The sequence below is a fragment of the Dipodomys ordii genome, unplaced genomic scaffold (assembly GCF_000151885.1).
Source record: "Dipodomys ordii isolate 6190 unplaced genomic scaffold, Dord_2.0 Scaffold50, whole genome shotgun sequence".
Taxonomy (NCBI): Eukaryota; Metazoa; Chordata; class Mammalia; order Rodentia; family Heteromyidae; genus Dipodomys; species Dipodomys ordii.
In genome coordinates this window covers 9,229,887-9,239,115 of record NW_012267266.1, presented here as the reverse complement: position 1 = coordinate 9,239,115, position 9,229 = coordinate 9,229,887, and the positions used below count along the sequence as shown (strand labels likewise).

General features: G+C 38.9%; 1 pseudogene; it reads left to right on the top strand.

The window, feature by feature from the left end:
- Window positions 1-7,549: 7,549 nt before the first annotated feature.
- On the top strand, window positions 7,550-8,010 carry LOC105988654 (annotated as a pseudogene).
- The last annotated feature ends 1,219 nt before the right edge of the window (window positions 8,011-9,229 follow it).

The window sequence follows — 9,229 nt, the reverse complement described above, 5'->3', positions numbered from 1 at the left end:
CTCTTCCCTTCCCTAATTCAAACATATATGCAATACCAGGGTACCAAAATCAAATTCAGTGACAACAGGGGATATACCATAGGGGGAAGAACATACAAAAGTAACCCCAAAAAATCAAAGTATTTTAGGATAACCCATCATAATTCTTTTTTTGGGGGGGGGATCTGGTTGTGGGGCCTGAACCCTGGGCCTGGGCGCTGTCCCTCAGCTCTTCAGCTCAAGGCTAGCGCTCTACCACTTGAGCCACAGCGCCACTTCCGGCTTTTTTCTTTTTGGTTATGTGGTGCTGAGGAATCGAACCCAGGGCCTCAGGCATGCAAGGCAAGTGCTCTACCACTGGGCCACCTTCCCAGCCCCCCCATCATAATTCTTAAATGCACAAAGACTTCTTACCTTTTAAAATATATTTAAAATAAAAGTACATTTTATTATTGTTATTGTTATTATTATTATTATTTGGTCATGGGGCCTGATCTCTGGGCCTGGGTGCTGTCCCTCAGCTCTTCAGCTCAAGACAGGCACTCTACCACTGAGGCACCTTCCCAGCCCCCCAAAATGCATTTTATTTTAAATGTAAAACAGAATACATGATTCTTGATCTTTCTATTTTAATTTAAAATATTTCTGTAGGCAGGAACTGATAGCTCATGTCTGTAATCCTAGATACAAAGATTGAGATCTGAAGATTGCAGTTTAAATCCAGCCTTGGCAGGAAAGTCTGTGAGACTCTTATCTCCACTTAACCACCAAAAAACTGGAAATAGATCTGTGACGCAAAGTAGTAGAGCACAGAAGCTCAGGAATGGCATCCAGGCACAAATTGTGTGTGTGTGTGTGTCTGCAAAAAAACCAAAAATCAGTATAGCATATTTGCTTATACAGAGGCATATAAACATAAGTGTGCAGATTTTAAGTGTTGACACTTTATATGTGAGTGACTTTGACATTTTATTTATTTATTATTTATTTAGTAAATTTTCTACTTCTAGATCTACGATATGTACTTCTATTGAGGTTTTTACTTTCTGTTTTATGCTTACTCTAGAAGTTTCTCTTCCTATTATACTTATGTTCCTTATATACTTATATTCAATATATACTACCAGTCTTTGAGCCTCTTCTTGCTCCTTCCCTTTCTCTCCTGTCTTAATCTGTGCACATTTTACGTGACATCATCAAAACACTTTGCTTCAAAAATGATGTTTAATAAAAATCTCCAGCTCTACTGTAAACTTTCCTACTAAACTCAAGAACATGTAATTAACTGAATATCTCTATTTTGGTGTTCTACAGGATTACAAACTTAACTAACACTTAACTCATCTCCCAAAAATTTTCATTTTTTCTATTTTTTAAAATCCTACTTTGGCTACTACAAATCTGAGAGTTATTCAAGAGTTCTTCTTACCTTTTCTTGCAATACTTAATCAAGCCTTACTTTTTGGCAGTTCACATTCCAGTAACTGATTAGTCTTAGTCATATCCCACCACCACAATTCTAGTCCAAGTTATTAGAATTACTGTATTACTGCAACAGCTTTTCAACCAATCTACTGATTCCTGTTGTGCTTGATAAATTATGCTTTATTGTCAATTTCTTTTTCCTTTTTCTTTTTCCTTTTTTTTTTTTTTGCCAGTCCTGGGGCTTGAAGTCAGGGGCTGGGCACTGTCTCTGAGCTTCTTTGCTCAAGGCTAGCACTCTACCACTTGAGCCACAGCGCCACTTCTGGCTTTTTCTGCTTATGTGGTTCTGAGGAAGCAAACCCAGTGCTTCATGCATGCTAGGCAAGTGCTCTACCACTGAGCCACATTCCCAGCTCCTCTTGTCAATTACTTTTAATAATTAATTAATTAATATTGTGAAAATACCTTTCAGAGGGGTTACAATTACATGAGCAAGGTAATGAGTACCGTTCTTTGGGGGGGGGGAGCTTGATCCGGTCATGGGGCCTGAACTCTGGGCCTGGGAGCTGTCCCTCAGCTCTTCAGCTCAAGGCTAGCGCTCTACCTCTTGAGCCACAGCGTCACTTCCAGCTTTTTTCTTTTTGCTTATGTGGTGCTGAGGAATCGAACCCAGGGCCTCATGCATGCAAGGCAAGAGCTCTACCACTGAGCCACCTTCCCAGCCCATGAGTACATTTCTTATCAAGCATTGTTGCCTCCTCCTTTCTTTCCCCTTCCCATCCCTTCCCATCTCAGCCCATTCCCTCCTCGGTTCCTCCCCCTCCACCCCGTGCCAAAGTTGCAAATTTTGTTTTTCGACATAACGACTTGTACATCTCATTGTTGCAATGGGTCCACCTGTATCCTTATTTAAGCAATTTGTTTTTTCCCTTCCCCTCCACAAAGTATACCAATATCAAATACAGTGAAAACAGGGGTTATACAGTGGAGGAGGGACATCCTCTTGTAAATTTCTAAGAGGCAAAATTTCTCAAGACTCTCTTGTTCTTGAAGTGTTACATCTTCTAGTTTTTCTGGACTCTTATTCCAATTACTAGAAAGGGTACACTTTACTTTGTGTACAGAATAGTAATTAAAAAATTAGTGTACAACTTCCATGTACATCACAGCCCATAGGCAGCAAAAATATTTTAAAAATGATGAAAGGAATTGTGAAGAACTGTCACTTGAGCCTGGCATGGGGTGATGGAGTCCTGGTGCTAGCGGCCAGGGATCCGTTTGCTCCTAATCTAGTGAAACTACTCTCAATTCTGAGTACTGACTGACACACCTCTTGAGCCCCTATAACTATCTCTCTAGAAGTTTCTATTGCACAGAGCTTTGGGTGATGTGATAGAGGTTTTTTTTTTTTTTTTCCATTCTCTGAAGAATAAAGCACATAAGAAACTGACCCTTTTTCACCTGTCTGCATCAGTGTGGTGAAATTTTCCCATCTTAACATCTTTTGCCAAAACTTTTTAGATAATGTAAGTTAAAAAAAAAGAAAAAAACCTGATGTAAATTCCTCCTTTTCTTCTGGCTTAATGAATATCATTTATTCAGTATAAAATCTTTATATGTTCCACATGTTAAAATAAATGTACATTAAATCCTGTTAAAAATTAGTAGCTAACAAATATTTTTTGTTGCAATACTGAGGGTTGAACTCAGAGCCTGTCATTCTATCACTTAAGCCAACTTTTAGTTTGACTTTCAATAAGGTCTTGTGCTAACTTTTCCCAGGTTGGTCTCAGAATGTGATCCTCTTCCCTCTGTCTCTTGAGTGGCTGGGTTTATAGGCAGATACCATTACATCCAGCCAACAAGAAAAACATTTGCTGTTTTGTAAAAGTCCAGATTTCTAGCTTCTTTTGAGAAGTAAAGAAGATCTGACCTCTATGTGACTACTTATAGGCCAGTGCTTTAAAGTGGTTTGCACTCATTTTTCAGTCAGCTCAGTACCCTCCAGTTCCTGTTCCTACTACTCCATAACCAGCCTCATTCTCTCATCCACTCTGATTGTGTGGTACCTGGAGACACTAGAAGTTGTATCCTAAATACTTTATCCTAAAGTATCCTAAAGTATTTTTTTATTGTTTTTACAAAATCCCACTTTTGTAGATGCTTATCCTTTCCTCCTAGAGATGTTTTCCTCATTCTCCCTCCTGTGCATTCACCTCAATATTCCTACTCATCTTTGTGGGATATTACTTCGTAAGCACTGGCATTTTAATATTCATCCCTATTTACTATCTATCAGATTCCTATCACATTCCTGGAGGAACAATTTAAGATTTTTTTTCTCCTGATTTTTTCCTCCTGATTCCACAGTTGCATAAATAAATGTTTCCTGAATAAATGCATATGATAGATGAAAATGGTGACAGGGACATTTTTTGTGAGGAAAAAAATGCCATTAAAAGGGGAATTCTCAGCTATAGAAAAGGACAACTTAAATGTTTCAATATATGCAGTTTTCTAGAAATGATAGTTAGAGCTAGATACCTCTGAATGAAAAAAAGAGAATGCAGTTAGAATATTAAAGAATAAGCAGAAGAGCTAGGCCAGATTCAGGAGGAACAGGAACTCTGAAGCTGCAGAGCAAAGCCCAAGGTTCTTTGTGTGTCACATTAGGCCTGGATATACTCTGCTTTGTTTGAAAGACAGGTCTACAAATAATAACATCAGGGTGTTGACAGCTAGTATCATTTCAGTTACTGCTTGGCTAAAAGGCTCTAAAGAGATACAATTTGAATAATTAAATTGGTAAAATCTTATAGAAAACAGGGGAGATGGAAAGCTTACTGGAGTCATAAATTATTCATGCTTCATTGGAGAACAATGAGGCAGAACTTTGGCTTTTATTATTGCGTCTGCTACAAAGTGATTAGTTTTAATTTTAGATGATTTCACTTGCTTATGTAACATACTAAATTCTATTTGAATATTAACATTTTTGCTTTGACCATTCCAATTTCAGACAATTTACTTGAAGTTATGGAATTGTTTCTTTCTAATGAAAGCATTGGAGGTGAGTATTAAGATATATGGAAGACTTCTTCCCATTCCACACAGTTAATCAAATAAAGTAATTTTTGTCTCTGTTGCAGAACCAGAGATGAATGAGTCTTTGAACTAAAATTAGATTACAATGACAAGTCTTCTGAAGAACAGAAATATGTATACCCCTTCCAAATATTCATTACAAAAGAACAAGCTTGTTTTCTGGTATTTGTTGTAGAGGTACTGAGTATATACAATGGCAGTTAAATTAAAGATACAAAGTTAACCCTTTAAGTTGGCAAAGTATTTTCATTACTACCCCATAACCAACAATACTAGCTATATAGTGGTGAGCAGAAACAATTTTATGTTGTAATTGTTTCCAATAGTCCCATGAATATATCTATGGATGCCTTGCTAAATTCAGGCTGATTAATAGTTTATGCCAGGGTTTTAAGTCCAGTCTATGGCTATCTGGCATATTCTGTTTGTTTTTGAAGTATAAAGAGGGATAAGTGAATTTCCCATATGAAACTTCTTTTAAACTCTTGGTACTTTTATTTATATTAAACTAGTTTCATTCATATCATCATCATGTGTAATAAAGTAAGTTAGTGTCAGCAGAGAAAATGACAGTTGCTCCTGTGATTCATCACCCAGTGATGTCCTAACTTCTAATGGTCTAGGACAAGATAATAGATGATAGAAGTAATTTAAAACATCAGGAGAATTAATTTTCAGTTAATTAAAAAGCATTGATAGACATAACATTAAAAATCCTGTTTTTAATCCAACCACTGGTGGCTCACACCTAGCTTCTCAGGAGGCTGAAATCTGAGTAACATGGTTCAAAACCAGCCTGGGCAGGAAAGTCCGTGAGACTCTTGTCTCTAATTAACCACCCCCAAACCAGAAGTAAAGCTGTGGTTCAAAGTGTTAGAGCTCTAACCTTGAATGCAGAACCTCAAGGAAAGTGCCTAACCCTGAGTTCAAGCCCATGACCGACAAAAAAAAAAATCTTGACTTTAAAGTGATAATATCATCTTATCTCATGCTCAGAAATTTTTAAAATTACATTTTTATTAACTTTAAGTGTCACTATAGTTACATTGTACAAAAAGTTATGATTATACATGCCAGTTTGTGTATAATGCATCTTGATCAGTATCACCTCTTCCTGATAAATCACCCATCTATCTCCTCAATTTCCTAGTTTCATAAGATACATATTTTGTTGTTGTTTTTGTTGTTGTTGTTGGTGGTGGTGGTGCTGGTCATGGGGCTTGAACTTTAGGCCTGAGTGCTGTCCTTGAGCTCTTCAGCTCAAGGCTAGCACTCTACAACTTGAGCCACAGCGCCACTTCTGGCTCTTTCTTTTTATGTGGTACTGAGGAATTGAACTTAGGGGCTCATACATGCTAGGCAAGCATTCTAGCACTAGGCCACATTCCCAGCCCTGCACTGCATTTTCTTTAGAGCTAAAGATGTTAAATATATCTTCATGTGTATATGAACCACTTGTATTTCTTCTTGTGAGAACTGTGCAGTTCTCTTGCCATTTATTGAACAGGTTATTATTGTTATTTTGCTGTTTAATTTTTTGAGTTCTTTGTATAATCTGGATATCAATCCCTTATTGTTGAATAGCTGGCAAAAGTTTTCTCTAATTCTACAAATTATCTCTTGGATCTGATGATTTTTTCTTTTGCTGTGGAGAAAATTCTTTAATTTGAAGTGGTCTCGTTTGCCAATTCTTGTTCCTGTCTCTGGGAATCTGAAGTCCTATCCAGAAAAAATTACCCATCTCTATATAACTCCAGATCTTTTCCTATATTTTAATGTAGTAGATTTAAAATTTTAAGTCTTACTTTGAGCTTTTTGATCCCATTGGTGTTGATTTTTTGTGCAGGGTAAAAGACAGTTTCAGACTCCTACAGATGGATACTTAGTGCCACTTGTTGAAGAGGCCATATTTTCTCTATTTATGTTCTTGGCTCCTTTATTAAAAATTAGTTGGCTGAGTCAGGTAGCTTATTCCTATAATGCTAACTACTCAATGGGCTAAGGTCTAAGGATTATAGTTCAAAACCAGCCTTGGCAGGAAAGTCACTTAACCAGCAAAAACCCAAAAGTAGAGGTATAGCTCAAATGGGAGTGCACCAGCCTTGGACAGAAAAACTGAGAGCACAAGACCCTGAGTACAAGCTTTAGAACTGGCACAAAAGAAAAAAAAACGTCTTCTATAATGTTCTATTAGCACTTGGCTTGTGCGTGTGTGTGTGTGTGTGTGTAAGAGAGAGAGAGAGAAAGAAAGAATACTAAGCAATTCTGTTAATATGGTTCTGTAGTATAATTTAAAATATGGTATTGTGATAGTTATAGTGGTTCTCTTTTTCACTTAGAATTTGCTTTTGCTATTTGGGGTCTTTTATGTCTCCATATGCATTTTTAGATTGACTTATCTAATTCTATGAGAAATGATATTGTGACTTTGATAGGTTTTAAAGCCAGTTAAAAATTTTTTTATTGTAAAGATACTGCACAGAGGGGTTACAGTTACATGGGTAAGGAAATGAGTCCATTTTCTATCAAGTATTGTTACCCACTCATTTGTTTTCCCCCTACTATCCCTTCCCTCCCCACTTTCCCAACTCCTCCTCCCTCCAAGCTGTGAAGTTCATTTTTAACTTAGTGTCTCATTGCTACAATGGGTCAACCTGTATCCTGTTGCAGCATTTCGTTATTTCCCTTCTCCTCCCCAAATTAGAAAAATGTATATACAAGATGCAGGGCGCCAGAATCAAATGCAGTGACAACAGGGGGTATACCATGGAGGAAGCACATACAAAAGAAACTAAAAAGCTTCTTCTCCTGGAAAACACCAAATGGCGGATGACGCCGGTGCAGCGGGAGGGACCGGGAGGGACCGGGAGGTCCTGGGGGGCCAGGGCTTGGGAGACCCAGGCGGCTTCCGTGGAGGCTTTGGTAGCGGCCTCTGGGGCCTGGAGGTAGTGGAGACAAGACCGAAGACAAGGAATGGATCCCCGTCACCAAACTGGGCCGCCTGGTTAAGGACCTGAAGATCAAGTCTCTGGAGGAGATTATGCCCGTGCAGAAGCAGACTCTGGCCAACGCACCAGGTTCAAGGCTCTGCCATCCGGGGGCCATCATCTTGGCCAAGATCTCCATAGTCCCTGTGCGGCGAGGTTACTGGGGGAACAAGACTGGCAGGCTTCACACTGTCCTGTGCAAGGTGACAGGCCGCTGCGGCTGGCTCTGTGCTGGTTCGCCTCATTCCTGCCCCGAGAGGCACTGGGATTGGGTCAGCTCCTGTCCCCAAGACACCTCAGCCAGGGGCTGTAGGGCTACCTTGGGGCACTTCGCCAAAGCCACCTTTGATGCCATCTCTAAGACCTACAGTTACCTGACCCCTGATCTCTGGAAAGAGACCGTATTCACCAAATCTCCTTATCAGGAATTCACTGACCATCTTGTGAAAACCCACACCAGAGTCTTTGTGCAGAGGACCCAAGCTCCAGCTGTGGCTACAACATAGAATTTTATACAAAAATAATAAAGTGGAGCAAGCCTGTTTAAAAAAAAATCAAATAGCACATTAAAAACAACAGCGACAAAGAAGAAACCTCTTGTGTCCCTATCTTGGGGCTCATTTTGCTTACATTATCTTATACATTCATATGTATATAGATAGCTTTTGACCTTTTCTGCTTGTCTGGTAAGATTATCCTAGATGTATACTAGTTATTGCAAATAAGGAAAACCTTTCTTTGGGTCTGGCTTACTTCACCTAATATAATTTTTTCTAAGTCTTTCCATTTCCTAACAAATGGGCAATGTCATTTTTTCTGAAGGAGGCATAGAATTCCATTGTGTGTGTGTGTGTGTATCACATTTTGCCAAGAAACATTTCTTAAAAACACTTTTATCTGTGAGATATGAGTTAACATCCTTTACTTTTTTTTTTTTTTTTGGTCATGGGCCTGAACTCTGGGCCTGGGTGCTGTCCCTCAGCTCTTCAGCTCAAAGCTAACACTCTCCCCCTTGAGCCACAGCACTACTTCCGTCCTTTCCTGCTTATGTGGTGCTAAGGAATTGAACCCAGGGCCTCATGCATGCAAGGACAGCACTCTACTACTGAGCCACCTTCCCAGCACCAACATCCTTTACTTTTTAAGGCCAAGAGTAATCAAGGATCATTTTCTGGTTGCCTCCAGCCTGCCCCTGACCACCAATGGCATGTTGTTCTTTCTGTGTTCTTGATAGGTAAAGTGTATTTTCTGGAAGTACAAGCTGGAATGGTCTTCATTGTCTTATATTGAAATAGTAATATCCTTTCCGTATGCTTAATGAAAAGTAATGGCTTCCTCCACACAGTAGAGTTAACTGTCTACTACCTTCTTATCCTCACCTGAATGAGCTAGCTTGAGTCATCACACAATCTCCTCTTATGTTTTCCATCCCCATGCTCTGAAAAATCTAAGCCTACCAGATGATAAATAACCTTTGGGATGCTGCTTGTGAAAGGTGAATAGCACTTACTTGAAGCATTAGATTTTGTCAGATCATTCCATGAATCTTTACTTTTGACATTATTTTAGTTTACCATCTCATAGCTCATTTTTCTCTGAAGGAGAAGAGATTCAGTGGTAACATTTGCTTCTACTTAGTACCAATTCTGAGACTATTACTATTGTTTGTTTGCTACACAATGCATCTTGGAAGAAAATAGCTATGTGCTTGTAAAAGGTATGACATGTTTTTT